Source organism: Elephas maximus, chromosome 3 (genome assembly GCF_024166365.1).
Source record: "Elephas maximus indicus isolate mEleMax1 chromosome 3, mEleMax1 primary haplotype, whole genome shotgun sequence".
Lineage (NCBI taxonomy): Eukaryota > Metazoa > Chordata > Mammalia > Proboscidea > Elephantidae > Elephas > Elephas maximus.
Window position 1 is genome coordinate 156,672,194 of NC_064821.1, and position 15,708 is coordinate 156,687,901.

At 42.7% G+C, this 15,708-nt stretch overlaps 1 non-coding gene across 1 annotated transcript; it reads right to left on the reverse strand.

Moving 5' to 3' along the window:
- Positions 1-7,331: 7,331 nt before the first annotated feature.
- TRNAK-CUU (transfer RNA lysine (anticodon CUU)) lies at positions 7,332-7,404 on the reverse strand. Its single transcript has one exon. It is a non-coding gene; the product is annotated as a tRNA-Lys (tRNA).
- Between the last annotated feature and the right edge of the window lie 8,304 nt (positions 7,405-15,708).

The window sequence follows — 15,708 nt, forward strand, 5'->3', positions numbered from 1 at the left end:
TTGAATATACCATGGACTGTAGAAAGAACGAACAAACCTGTATTAGAAGAAGTACAACCAGAATGTTCCTTGGAAGCAAGGATGGCGAGACTGTGTCTTACATATTTTGGACATGTTGTCAGGAGGGATCAGTCCCTGGAGAAGGACATCATGCTTGGCAGAGTACAGGGTCAGCGGAAAAGAGGAAGACCCTCAAGGAGGTGGATTGACACGGTGGCTGCAACAATGAGCTCAAGCATAACAACGATTGTAAGGATGGCGCAGGACTGGGCAGTGTTTCGTTCTGTAGTGCATAGAGTCGCTACAAGTCGGAACCGACTCGAGGGCACCTAACAACAACAACAGAAGCTTTAGGCCGTTAGCAACTTTTATTCTCAGAGTCCTCTGGATCTCTATCCACTTTGAATCAGACACCAAAATTGCTGGGCGAGGATTCAAGTCCCATAAAAGTGACTAAAGGAAGGATTTTTTTTCTGCAAAAAGTGTATTTCCAAAAAGCCAGCGAAAGCAGCGTCGGTGTTTACTTATCCCAGAGCCACTGCATGGATTCTCTCCCTTCCTGATGCTGAGGTTTTACACTGTGCAGCCCAGAAACCTGAAGGGTCCTGATAATGGAGAATAAGAAAACCCCACATCTGTGGTGCAGCTGCAGGCTCTGTGAGGAAATCTTGGTTCCGCCACGGTGGGACTTGGGAAAAGTTATTGAATTTTTGGGGTGTCTCTGTTTCTTCGTGTATAAAGAGGGGCAGATGGGAGTACTTCCCTCATGGGTTAATCTAAACTTTAATGAGAGAGGCACATAAAGCATTTTAGCACTTAATAAAGGCTCACTGACATCAGCTGTTAAAATTGTTTTCAGTGGCATCATCATCACCATTGTTATCTACCCTGTCCTCTTCACAACTGCATATCCTTTCACAGCACAGGTAGACCATTGTATATTTAAGCATTTCTTAATTGATGGATATGACATTGGTTCTAATGTTTATTGTCATAATTCTTCAGAGGACAGCTTATACAGATATGTTTAATTAGGTGTGCAAGTATTTCTCTCAAATGCATTCCCGGATGTGGTGTTGCCTGATCAAAGTATTTGTGCATTTCTGATTTTGCTGGTTAGTGTCTAATTGCCCTCCAAAGGGGCTGTACCTAGTCATATCCCCACATTCTGAGAGAATGCTCTTTTCTGGGCAGCACAGGATCTGGCATTTTAATAGCAGCTGAAGCATATAACTTTTGCTTGGCGAATGCTATTGCTTGCTGGTTTCACACACTATGAATTTTGTGGATGAGAGGCTGGCTCTGTGATATTCTTCTGTATTCTCCTGACCCCTGGGATTCTGGAAAAGTGGTTCCCAGGAGAGACTTGAGCTTGCATTGACCTGACTGTAGAGGGATGGACAGAGGTAACCCTGTTCCCATTGATCCTGTGACAGAGAGTACAAGTTGCATCTTCTGAGGAACCCAGAACTCACCCACTCTCCATAGTGGGACCTCCATGGCTGGTCCTGAGCCAAATAAAAATGGAAAAGGGAAGACTTTTTTTTCTTTTTACTTAATTTTAGATGAAGATTTACAGAATAAACTAGTTTCTCATCAAACAGTACATACACTGTTGTATGACATTGGTTAACAGCCCCATGACATGTCAACATTCTCCCTTCTCAACCCTGGGTTCCCTATTACCAGCTTTCCTGTTTCCTCCTACCTTCCAGTCCCTGCCCTATGGCTGGTGCGCCCCTTTAGTCTGGTTTTTGTCCATGGGCCTGTTCAATCTTTGGCTGAAGGGTGGACCTTAGGAGTGGCCTCATTACTGAGCTGAAAGGGTGTCCAGGGGCTATCCTCTCAGAGTTTCTCCAGTCTCCATCAGGCCAGCAGTTCTGGCCTTTCTTTTTGAGTTAGAATTTTATTCTACATTTTTCTCCAGCTCTGTCCAGGACCCTTTTTGTCATCCCTGTCAAAGCAGTCAGTGGTAGTAGCCGGGCACCATCCAGTCGTACTGGACTCAGTCTGGTAGTGGCCATGGTAGATGTAGTCCATTAGTCCTTTGGGCTGATCTTTGTCTTGTGTCTTTAGTTTTCGTCAGTATTTCTTGCTCCTGAGGGGGTGAGACCAGTGGAGCATCCTAGATGGCCCCTCACAGGCTTTTCAGACCCCAGACGCTACTCACCAAAGTAGAATGTAGAACATTTTCTTTATCAACTCTGTTATGCCAGTTGATCTAGATGTTCCCTGAGACCATGGTCTCCACAGCCTTCATCCCAGCAATTTGTTCCCTCAGGGAGTTTGGATGTGTCTATGGAGCTTCCACGACCTTGCCTCGTACAGGTTGTGCTGGCTTCCCCAGTATTGTGTTCTGTCTTACCCTTCACCAAAGTTACCTCTTATCTATTGTCTACTAAGTGTTTTGGAAAGGGAAGACTCTTAAGTTTAATCTTCCATGAGATTAGAACTTTAAATAATGGATTTTTTCTTATTTTCTGTGGCAACTAGAGGAAAGATTGCATCCTTGAGACTTTATTTTCAGGGAACTTAATACTAGAGGGTGTTCTGTTTTGCTTGCGGAATTGTTTGGTCCATGCTGGTATGTAGTGCCGGCTGTAAAATCTTGTCTGGTGAGCTGGGGTGGACAAGTAGCTAACAAAAACTTGTCACAGGAAATAGAGGATGAATTCTCACATAATTTTACCTAGAATTAATCCCTAGTTTGATTCTTTTAGAGGTTTGGGTGATAACATTAAAGAGACATCCCTTGAATGTCTAAAGTTGCCATAGTAACCAGGTTACAAGTTCTTAGGAAGAGTCACATGAGGTGGGTGTAGGACTTTTTTTTTTTTTTTTTTGCCCTTTTGTGATCTTTTCCTTCCAGAGTGATAGGCATATAGTTGTCTGACAACAGAAAATTCAGGGAATATACAGAAAGTCAGATGCGGTGAGGACATTTTCAGTTCTCTACTTAAGCTGCTAGTTCCCAATGACTGAACAAATATTAACCTCATTGTTTCAAATGCAGACTATGTATTGAAGTTCGATAAGTGTTTAGGAGTGTGGAGCAAAAGCACAGGCGTGAGGCTCTATGGCTGACTCTTGCATGGGAGGAGTCCCCCACCCCCTCTCACTTTCTCCCTCCCACCTCCTTTTGTTGACTCCTATCATCCAAGTATATCTGAGATAATGAGATAATACCCAGTTTAGGTTTAGGAGAAGGAAAGAAAGAACACATGAGGACTTCAGCCAAGACACGTGTTCTCCCTCAGTTTATAAGAATCCTGAGTAGGATGAAAAGCCCTATAAAAAATGGTACCATTCCTTATTCCATTGATCAGGGTAGACAGATTATTGTCAGGGTAAGAGTCAGGGTTTCCTGCGTCTCTTGGCTAAACAGCATCTACTAGCATCTCAACCAATTACCACTTCATCCATATAACTGATAAAGTTGTACACCTGTACTATTGTTTTAAAAGGCCATATAGCAAAATATTAATGAGAATTACCTCTTATGATTGGAATTGAGAAACGGGAAATTTAATTTCTTCTTTGTAGTGTATGGATTTGTTTGTTTTACACCAAGCATGACTTTATTACTTCTATAACAAATAAATGACCGACTTTAAAAGTATGTATTAAAATCCTCAGACAAACCAGACCATATTGATCTGCTATGACTCAAAGTTGACCACAGGCTGCGGAAGCCACAAGGCAGGCCATTAACCCACAATCATTGCCTTTCTCTGAGAGCTCAGGGAAGTCTCAGTCTTTAGGGACTTCTTAATGCATCATAATGCAGAAGTTTCCACAGGATTTTCTTTCCATGGTTTTTCCAGTCTTCTCTGGGCTAGAAGCCAACAGATGCAAAACAAAACAAAACAAAACAAAAACCTTTGTTTTGAATTTCTAGAAACATGACCATTACTTTTTTGTGAAAAAGAAAATCCACTTATGGTATTCAAAACATACATTGGCAACATAACTTTATTTTAATGAAATAGGCAGCCTCTGACAAAAATATAAAGGTTCTGACCATGATTTTTGGAAATTTTGTTGTTTAGCTGTTTTCCTTTATTTACTAATTTATTCATTTACTTTTATTGTGCTTTAGGTGCAAGTTTACAGTTCAAGTTAATTCCTCATTCAAAAATTTATACACGTATTGTTTTGTGACATCAGTTGCAATCCCCACAATGTGACAGCACACTCCCCCTTTCCACCCAGGTTCCCTGTGTCCATTGAACCAGTTCCTGTCCTTTCCTGTCTTTTCATCCTGCCTCTGGACAGGAGCCACCCCTTTGATCTTGTATGTCTGATTGAACCTAGAAGAACATTTCTCACGTGTATTATTTTTTGTTTTATACTCCTGTCTAATCTTTGTCTGAAGAGTAAGCTTCAGGAATGGTTTGAGTTCTGGGTTAACAGAGTGTCCGGGGGCCATAGTTTCAGGGGTTCCTCCAGTCTTTGTCAGACCATTAAGTCTGGTCTTTTTAAGTGAATTTGAGTTCTGCTCCACTCTTTTCTCCTGCTCTGTCCAGGATTCTCTGTTGTGTTCCCTGTTAGGGCAGTGATTAGTGGTAAGCCAGGTACTGTCTATTTCTTCTGTTCTCAGGCTGGTAGTCTCTGCTTTAGATTGGGGGAAAAATTTATCTCAGTGTTTATAATGATCTCCGTGAAAGAAAGAGTGAATAAGATGAGTACATACAGACAGATAGCTTTCCAGTCAAAATGTGATACAGGCCCAAAGACAGCAAGCTCATTCTCATATAAATCAGGAAATACAGACTTTCAAAAAAAAAAAAAAAAAAAAAAAGCCTATTTGACACCCAAATTCAGCCAGTGACAAAATTAATCACAACAAAATCTTAAGAATGATAAAGTCATGTGTGCTGGGTATTCTGCATTTGTCCCTCTAGATCCATTCTCACCATTATCCACCCCATTTTATGTCCCAGGAAGCTGACCCCTGCATAAAAGGTTTCCCTTGCCCACTTGATTCTTGGTGGATACAGCCAATGGGATGCAAGAATATGACACGGGGGGTAATTATCCCCTGCAGGCCGGCAGAGGTTGTGTTCCATCCATGAAGTCCACAGCTTTCGTCCAGGGACACTCTGTGACAGCTGCAGGCTTAGCTACAACTATGACTTCATCCAGGTTCCAGAAATATCTCTCTCTCCTTGCCCCACTAGGTCTAGGGATGGTAATGACTCTTCACTGTTGCTAGTGCTGGGATGTTGCACCATCTTTTGGTGACTGCGTTCCCCTCTTAGACAAAGTCCAGTAATCTTGAGATGGAGGTCCCAGGAAACAGCGTCAATCCTCAGCAGGTAGGGTCTTCAGAGAAGCTCAGGGGATGCACCACAGAATTATCTGGGAGCTAATTGTATCTCTAGTCAACTCATTAGCACAAGAATAAACACACCCTTCTTCCTTCAAAACTACCTGCAATAAAAATTTCATAGTCTCATAGGCAGAGCAATTCCCCTACAAAAGTCAAGAGACAACAAACTGGCAAAATACTTGAAAAGCCTTTCTAAGCCTGACAGAAAACTCAGAAGCCTTAAGGGGAAAGACTGATATGTTTCACTACACAAAAATTTTAAGAATTTGTATGACAAAAAACAAATCATAAAGAAATTTGTCAAGCACACAGCAGCAGACAAGGTGTAAGAATGGTGTGGGGGTGGTATCTGACCCCCTCTAACTTCACAAGGTGGAAGGAGAGTCAAGATTAGCAGCCCAGCTATGAGGCAGACTTGCCTCTTCTCTTTCCATCTTTACCAATTCTGACACCAACCAGCCCTCTCGTGGTGCTCTCTACTCCTCTGTTGGGTCCAATAATTCATTGCAATGGCCACTCAGAACTCATAGACCATACTCACGATTGTGAGGTTTATGAGGGAAGTAACAGATTAGACTCCTGCTTCCAGGAGCTTCTCAGGGCTGGGATCCTGGGTCCAAGGGGTGTGCTGGCTCTTGGCTGTTTCTCCATTGGTGGTAGTGGGATTCTTTCTTTTCCACCTCTGGGGTAGCTCCTTTCAGTCCAGCAAGATGGCAGAACTAACCAATCCCCTTGGTGGGCCACAATTACCCTATTACACAGTTTTCTGCCCAATCACTTGGGTGGGAGTTATAAGATCATGTCTAGAGATGCCACACAAATGTGATCCATCACACCAAACAAGGCCAAGGTCTGGGTGATTCAGATTCAGACAATTTATTACTTATGTAGACAACAAAAAGATGAGTAGCCAAAGGTGCCTGGGTTCTAATCCCACATGCCAAAAAGGAAGACATGGAAACAAAAGGGGCCTGATGACTGCAGCAAGAGTTGTAGGATATCTGTTGCTGATGAGCCAATTCTAGACTGCAGCTAAGCAGTTTTATAGTTTGGAGCTATAGCCTGAAGGTGAACAGACCAGAAACCCTCGTATCTCACATCAGAACCTGGAAGGCGGTGAGAAACTGTCCCATGACTGCCTCCCAGAGAAGACAGGGAGGCAAGTGGAGAGATGATCTCAGGGTAGTTCTTCACAAGCCTCATGGCAGTTCTTTACATGCCTCCAAGGTCTCTTGTTCTGGGACAATCACTTTTTATGTTTAAGGATAAATCATTTCCCAGAAAATGGTTTGGAAAAGGATAGTGAGAATGGTTACACAGCTTGAAGAATGTAATCAATGTCACAGAATTGTACTTGGAGAGATCATTGAATAGGCATAGGTTTTATTATGTAGATTTTCACCACATGCACTCAAAATTATATTTCCTCTCTCTCTTTTTCGTAATGTGTCAAAAATATATTGTTGCTGTTGTTAGGTGCACTTGAGTGGGTTCTGACTCTTGGCCACCATATGTACAACAGAATGAAATACTGCCGGGTCCTGCACCATGCTAACAATCGTTGCTATGTTTAAGCCCATTGTTGCAGCCACTGTTTCAATCCATGTCCTTGAGGGTCTTCCTCTCTTTCGCAGGCCCTCTACCAAGCTTGACGTTCATCTCCAGGAAGTGGTCCCTCCTAATAACATGTCCAAAGTAAGTGAAAGGAAGTCTCAGTGGCAGCAACTGACAATTTAAAAGCTCCTGATTCTGTTGGTGGAGCTTAGTTTGCTAGGTGGTTGAGACTTCTTAGCTACCAATCAAAAGGTGGGCAGTTAAATCCAGCAGTGGGCTTTGGAAAGCCTATGTGGCAGTTCTACTCTGTTGAATAGGGTCTCTATACGTCAGAATTCACTTGATGGCAATGAGGATGGCAATGGGTTTTTCTTCTTCTTTTTAGTTCTCTTGGTAAGCGGCTAGAGAAGATTCTATAACAACGGAAGGGAGGATAAAAACTACCCGCCCAACGTGGGGCTCGAACCCACGACCCTGAGATTAAGAGTCTCATGCTCTACCGACTGAGCTAGTCGGGCACCACAGCCACTCTTTTTCTACATAATTGTCATTATCTTTAGTGAGCTAGAGTCATAATCACTCAGTGTGACAGTAATTCCTGAGTTTACAAATTCATGGACGCAGTCTCTAACTTTTACCACTGAAACACTCGAGGCTCAAAGACAGAGCTTGCGCGGGGTTCGTCGGACTCACCAGACGTGGGACTCAAGAGTCCTGAAACCCGGATATTTATGAAAATTCCTTCTGGACCTGGTCATTCTGAGAACCCGGTTTCGAGGACTCCGGCTCCGAAAGAGCTCGAGGGGAGGGGGATGAGTGCCGCAAACAACCGCAGGGAGCAGGAGGAAAAGCGGACACTCTTTTGCTCTTGGAACCTTTGAGCTGCCACCCGAGCTCCGTCTTCCCGGTCCAAAACTCTTTTCTCTCCTAAACCATGATGCGGGTGGGGCTAGAGGGAAGAGGGCGACGCGTTCCTATATATTTGGGAGCACAATTTTTAAATATGTAAACTGGGAGTATCGATTTGTAAATTCAGATCGGATTCAGGGCCTCATGCATCCTTGCTCACGTGATCCTTGGCTCCTCTCCCCAAAGTGTTCCAATCTCTAGCTTCTGAGAGGTTGGAGCTCCGGGGGGTCTTCTCCGCTGCTCCCGTGAAGGTGAAGGAGACTGTCCTTGCAGCCTTGGTTACTGGTCCCGTGGAGTGTCTGAAGTGTCTCTCCGTATGGATGGTGGAAACTACTATTTGCCAATTCTTTGGCTGCACTCCTGAGAGGCTGCCTCCAGCAAAAGTAGCATTACAACTTTTAAAAGACTGGGCTGCAGAAAGAAGTTTCAACTACATGTTGCCACTGGCATTTGAACCGAAGTTGCTGAGGCCACAGTGCAGAGTCCTAACCAGTGTACCATCAAGGCCACTCGTTTAGGACAACTGTACTTAAGTTCCCCAGGAAAATGGATGCACACGTCCATAAAAGACTCATCTGAAAATATTCATAGCAGCCTTAGTCACGAGCAAAAACTACAAGTAACCCAATTGCCCATCAATACTGCTGTATTCACACTTTGGAATAACCTGCATTAATATTGTAGAAATTAACCAGTGAAGCAGGCAGGCAACAATGTGTCTGAATACATTTCAAAAACATGACAATACTTGGCTGAAAAAAACAAAACAAAGCAAAACCAGGTATTACAAGATATACATTCATTAATGTGAACTCCAAGAGTAAAAAAAAAAATAGGTAACACTAATCTCTGGTGATAGCAATCATTATAGTGAATAACTAAGCGTAAGCGGGTGGCGGTTGATTGGAAAAGGGTTCTACAGACCTTGCTGGGATGATGGAAATTCCCTGTAACTTGATCTGGGTGATGGTTACATTTTCCATTTTAATACGCCACCCAGTTAAGGTTTTTACATTTCACACTATGGGAGTTATATTTGAAGAATTAACTGTTGGGATAAACATGGGGGATGGAGGATGGGAATAAGACTGTGTAGAGCATGACAAAGAGCTTGGATTATATTTTAAACTCACTAAAAATTCATTCTCCCTTAGTCTAAAAAGGTCGCTATGAGTCAGAATTGACTCGACAGCAATGAGTTTAATGGGTTTAGTCTAAAAAAGTCATACTGATAGTTGAAATGTCTCAGTCAGAAAAACGGTTATGACCACAACTCAGACGTCTAAGTGAGAGGCTGCATTTTACTTTCTCCTCACTTGTGGGGAACAGCTATACTTTCCGAATGACTGGAGCCCAGGTTTCTGCACTATCACGTTGCTTTCGCTTCTCTTGACTCGCAGCTCTGAGTCCTGCCGCTCTATGGCCTCATGGAAGCGTGCAGCCTCCGCAAGAACTAAAGGCAAACCTCAAGAGGAGTGAGTTCCTGCCAAGACAGACTCCTGACACTGCCGAGATTACTGTGGGTAAACGAAGAGTACCAACCACTCACTGTCTGATCACCGCATGCCATAAACATGTTAACAGATGATGCGTTTCCTTGAATGTTTTTGAAGTAAGAACCTTCACAGTATTTCCTGGCTTTGTTTTTGGATAGCCACAGATAGTTTACTTTTCTCTCTTTCAAGTCTTCTCTCGGTTCCGTCCCTCGCCTACCTCCCCATCCCGCTTCCTCAGAAAAACCATTCTCTCCTCCCCAGGATGCCTCCTGAGTCTCTGCACAGGGCCTCCTGGAGCTCTTGTCCTCACCCACGCCTTCCTGTTTTCCTTCGCTCCCCTTCACGGTTCCCCTTTCCCCCTTATTTTCCCATTTCCCTCTCCACCGACCACAACCAAGTTGAGCCGGGGGAGTCTGGCGGTGCGGGCGGGCGAAGGAGGAGGAGAAGCTATGCGAAGAGACGTCCCGAAGCCCCTGGGGCTCAGCATGTTCTGGGCCCCGCCCGGGTTAGGCGGAGGTCGCACTAGGGGTCTCCGGGCGTTGCTGGCTTCTGAGGCGGGAGAGGACCAAGGAGGGTGAAGGCCATTTGGCGGCCTTTCTAGCTTGGGACTCACCCAAAACACGGATTTCAAATGTGCAGACCAACGCGATTTGTCGTCCTAACCCTTCTGGTTTTTCCGAGGCTGTGGAGCCTGCCCAATTGTGTGGCAGACATCGTGGCTAGTTAGAAATCCCTGTTTATCGACACCAGAAACACTGGCTACTGCAGGCTCCGTGGTGCAACCTGTTAGCGCATTCCAATGTTAACCGAAAGGTTGATAGTTCGCAGGCCACCCCGGGAAGCGGAGACCTCCCTTACCCTCCTGTCATCTCAGATCCTCCCAGAAGAGTCATTCAGAACGAATTAGGAATGCGCCTGGGAATCCGGAAATGCTTGAAAGAATAAAATCATCATCATTAAACGAGCTTTTCCTGTTGTTTGTTTGTACTGTTATTTTTTGAACACTTTCCTCATTCTTGTACACATATCTTTGGCGACTTGTGCAAGTATTTCTATAGGGTACAGTCTAGAAGAGCAATTGCAGAAAAGGCAGTATGCTGGGGCAATCGTAGGGCTCACCTTGTTTGTTTCCTGGTTTTCAAGGGTTGGTCACCCTTGTTGCCTGATTTCCAGTGTTTTGAAAACCGGTGTTTCATAAAATTCCTCTTTTTTCTTTGTTGTTGTTGTTCAGGAGCCGGGTTGCCGCAGTGGTTAAGCACGCTCACCTGCTAACCGAAAGTCCGAAGTTTGAACCCGCCAGGCGTTGTGCGGGAAAAAGATGTGGAAATCGGCTTCCATAAAGATCACAACATTGAAAACCCTCTGGGACAGCTGTATAAAAGGTTCGCTAGTAGTCGGAATCTACTCCAGGGCAAAGGGTTTGGTTTTGGTTAGTCCATGTTTGCAAAAAGTGGAAGGCATATGTTTAAATGTTTTTCATTTGAGCTCAATAGTTGTATAAATGTGTCTGTATTTCAATTTATTTTTCCAACTCAATGAGTCCTTTTCTTCGTGCATATGCCAGCACAACAATTTTTTTATACATCTGTGGTGCAATGAGTTCCTTTATGTGGTCTTTTGCCTTGGTTCTTCGGAAAAAAACAGCTTGAGAGGTTTTTTTCCTAGCCTTGATGAGTTGTTACTTTATCCCTAGATCTTTGAAAAAATTACTTGCAGGACCTCCAAGGTTGCTTTCTACCCCAGAGGGCTGTTACTCTTGCCCAGGAAAGAAGCCTCTCTCTACAGGGAGAAAGACCTGGTGATCTGCTCCTGTAAAGATTAGAGCCTAGGAAACCTCATGGGGCAGTTCTACTCTGTCAAGCGAGGTCACTGTGAGTCAAAATCCACTCGATGGCACCTCACAACATGTTTGGTTAAAAATTGTAGATAGACATAGAAGTCTCCATGTTGCAGGTGCTAATATAACAATTGATGCAGGCAGGGATCATCAACAAACGTTAAAACTTCTAACAATATACACGTGCACACATACAGTGTATTTACATACTCTCTAAATATCATCCCACAAACTATCTAAAAATTACAAAGTGAAAAAATGTATCTTTACAGTGGAGAGGACAGACACACCAGGCGCTCTGTGGGAGAAAGATGTGGCAGAGGGGGAAAGCTAAGGATAAGTAACAGTGATGAACACCCTGACCCCTCTTTCCTTCCTGACAGGATGCTGTTCACAGCACACAGCATTACATATGCAGTGTTCTTGCCCAAAGTGTTTAGCTTGAACAGAATGTAGGGCAAGACAGTGGTTCTGTCCTCTTCAAAAATTTGATATCATCAAAAAACACACCAACAAAGGAGTACAACGGGGGTAGGGAGACAGTTCAATGTAATTAGGAATAAAGGGATGTAACAATCAAGTGCCATTTAGGAGCCTTGATTGAAGGTTGGAGAAACAACAGCACCACAACTCTCCATCTGCTCTCACTCTGGCTCTCTGGCTCTAGCTCTCTCACTCTCACTCTCATCATATATTTATATCTGTCTGTCTGTAAAACAATGGAGGAAATTTATACCTGGACATTATGTTAGATTTTATTGAACTAATGTTGATATTCTTAAGTTTAATAATTGAATTATATTATGGTGATATGTAATACTGTCCCTTAATCTCAGGATAGTGAGAAGTATCTAGAAGTTTTTTTTTTTTTTTTTGGTCTGGATTTACTAAAGAAATACGTATGTTTGTGTGGGTGTGTGTCAATACAGAAAGAGGCAAATGAATATCAATTGCTGAACTTAGTAGAGCAATGTGAGGTGATCATCGTATTACTCTTTCAATTTTTTTAGGCTTAAAAATTTTCCAATAGTTGCTGGGGGTAGGGACAGGATGATTGTAAAATATGGTCAGCTGTGGAGAGCTGTCAGCATCCTGGATTAAAATTGATTCCTATGGGTCTCCTTGCTGGAGGATGTGACAGTCCCCACTACCATTCACTGCTACAGTTTAACAAAGATCACTAATCTGCTGTACAAACTCTTCTGAAGGGATCCCTTCCTGCCACACAGGATTTGGGAGACGTGTCTCCTTTGTCCTTCTTCCTTGAATTAGCCTACTCTAGTCCGGTAAGTTTGAGGCTACTTTGTGTGTTTCAAAGTTTCTGAATAAGATGTCCTGCTTTTTTACTGGATTTCAAAAGACAAGTCAATGTTTATGAGAAATTTGTTTCCTGGGGAAAAACAAGCAAACAACAACAAGAGGATAGTAAAATTATTTGAAACCTCCCAGTATCATCTGGGAGACCTCAGCAGAGACCTCTAGGATGGAACTTCTGCTAGAACTGTACAGGAAGGTTTTTCTTTATCATGTGTGAATGGCAAGCTCTCAGGATTCCTCTTTGGCAGAGAGTCTATCGCTGTTTTCTTTGAGAACCCAATCTTGGACACATGTGAGTCTGCTGCCCTGATTACAGGCACCTCACCACAAGGATAGATGGTGTTGGCTGAGTTAGCTCTGTTCTCAGGTGTGAGGCCCAGTATTGTTTTTCTAAGTAATACCAGGTGCTTAGTAACATTTTAACTTTGGAAGGAAGTGATGTATCTACACTGGGTTGCTACTGCTCTGAGATATAAATGTAGTGGATGTATTAATGATGGAATTTTCTTATATTAGCTTGGAAAAGAAAACTTTATAATTTTGATATCTACAAAGAAAATTTTAGGCAACAGAACATGTATAAAATAGTTTATTTTCAGAGATTTAAAAACCCTCATCTTTCAAGGGAAATGGACATGTGCCGAAGAGCTGATAAACAGTCTGCAGTGATATTATTATTCCCAAGTCCTTGAGATTTTCTTCCAGCTGTCGCTAACTCCTGTCATCTACGAGATGGGGCTGAGGAGGGAAAAGGATCTGGTTCTCTTATGATTATCTGTGGAACTAGTCATCGGTGCCCTTCAGGAAGTTATCACATTAGGAGGCTGAGGGGTTGCAGTTTCTGCCATGAAACCGGCTGTCTGGAGTAAAAATCCTAAGTGGTAGTGACATCCGATTCTCATCTTGCTTTCAGATTTGGACTTTCACTTGTTGTATTAGTTTTGGTCAACAATTTGAGAATTAAGCTGAAGTTTGTGACTATGCTTTGTTGAAATTAGACAAGCTCTTTTCATAGTTCCAGCATTAGTTGTTACCTGAAACAGAAAGGAAAAAAAACAAATAAGAATCTTCTACCAGGTGCTGCTGATAGCTAAGTGAGGCTAGAGTGAGGACTAAGTGGTGATGGAGGCCAGGTGCAAACTGAGTGCAGTTAAGTGGATGAGCCACAGTCTGGAAGGAGTTAGTGATGATAGCAGGGGAGAGGAAATGTGGTCTGAAATATACTTAGGTCCTACCCCCGGTGCTGGTGATAGCCCTGCTCAAAGATACTGCTTGTTGATTGGTGAGATCCCTCCTCATCTGCCAGTTTACTCTCTATTGTATTACCCTGGAGGAAAATGAAGCCCTCTCACACTTCCTGGGAAGAGATGTGCGTAGCCTCAAACATGCACTTGCAGAAACAGCTGGTTATAGGGAAGAATGTTTTCAGGAAAATCTGCCTCCCAAATTCATGCCCTATTCTTTGTAAATAGGAGGGTGGTGCCAAGGGAAGATCCCTGGAATATGTAATCCAGCAGGGACTATCCAAGTACAGTTCCACCTTTTGCAGATGAGGAGACAGTGGTGGCAAGAGGGTGAAGATCAGGTAAACCTGCATGACCTGCAAATGACAAACTGGGACCAGAACCCAGGTCTTTGACCTTTTCCAGTGCATCTCAGAGTTTAGGGAAAGGGAGAGTAAAAGCTTCAGTCTGGTTAAAGCCAATGAGCACCAGAGGCTACTGGGTCATCTTGGTAAGGAAAGGAAAAAGGCTTTACAGAAGGGGCTTGCAAGCATTCTTCTAAAGAGATCAGGGAAAAAAGGAATCATCGGAGAGAGAAAAATGGGAATTAGCAGATAAAGAACAAGGCTTTAACCTTGGACCAATCCATTTTCACCCCGTGGAGGCCAATATTCTCTAAAGTTACTTCCACATTCAGGTTGTATCTTAGGGGAATTTCTAGGAATATTTTCAATAGATTAGCAAAATTTTGAAGTGAAAAACTACTAATTTCTTGTTTTTATGTGGTCTCTGTAACCTGATACATTTCAAATGAGTTCTTAGGGGAAAAGAATTGTTTTTAAGCTGTGGTGATAATATACACAACTAAACATATGCCAGTTTCCTAATTTCTACATATATATCATTGGCATTGATTACATTTTTCCACTTGTGCAACCATTCTCACTATTCTTTTCCAAATTATTCCACCACCACTAACATAAACTCAATGTCTCCTAAACAAAAAAACTCCGCATTTCCCCCTACCTTCCACCCTTGGTAACTAATAATTTTTGGTTTCTACATATTTCCTTCCCCGACTTATCTGTCAGTCTGTCAGTGGAACAAGGGATATCATTGCTGATATCAGAGGATCTTGGCTGAAAGCAGAAAGATATTTACCTGTGTTTTATTGACTACGCAAAGGCATTTGACTGTGTGGATCATAGAAAATTATGGATAATATTGCAAAGAATGGGAGTTCCAGGACACGTAATTGTGGTCATGCAGACTCTGTGCATAGATTAAGAGGCAGTCATGTGAACAGAACAAGGGGATACTGGGTGGTTTAAAATCAGGAAAGGTGTGTGTGTCAGGGTTGTATCCTTTCACCATACACATACAACCTGTATGCTGAGTAAATAAACCGAGAAGCTGGACTATATGAAGAAGAATACAGCATCAGGATTGGAGGAAGGCTCATTAACAACCTGTCATATGCTTTTTTTTTTCATATGCAGATGACACAACCTTGCTTGCTGAAATTGAAGAGGACTTGAAGAACTTACTGATGAAGATCAAAGATACAGCCTTCAGTAGAGATTACATCTGAACATAAAGAAAACAAAAATTCTCACAACTGGACCAATAAGCAACATCATGATAAACAGAGAAAAGATTGACGTTGTCAAGGATTTCATTTTATTTGGATCGACAATCAATGTCCATGAAAGAAGCAGTCAGGCGATCAAAGGACTTATTCTACTGAGCAAATCTGCTGCAAAAGATCTCTTTAAAGCATTAAAAAGGAAAGAAGTCATTTTGAGGACTAAAGTGTACCTGACCAGGCCATGGTATTTTCAGTTGCCTCACATGCATGCAAAAGCTGGGCAATGAATAAGGAAGAGTGAAGAATTTGATGCCTTTGAATTATGGTGTTGGCGAAGAATATTGAATATTCCATGGACTGCCAGAATGGTCAAATTTGTCTTAGAATATATACTGCCAGAATGCTTCTTAGGAGCGAGGATGACAAGACTTCGTCTCACGTACTTTGGACAT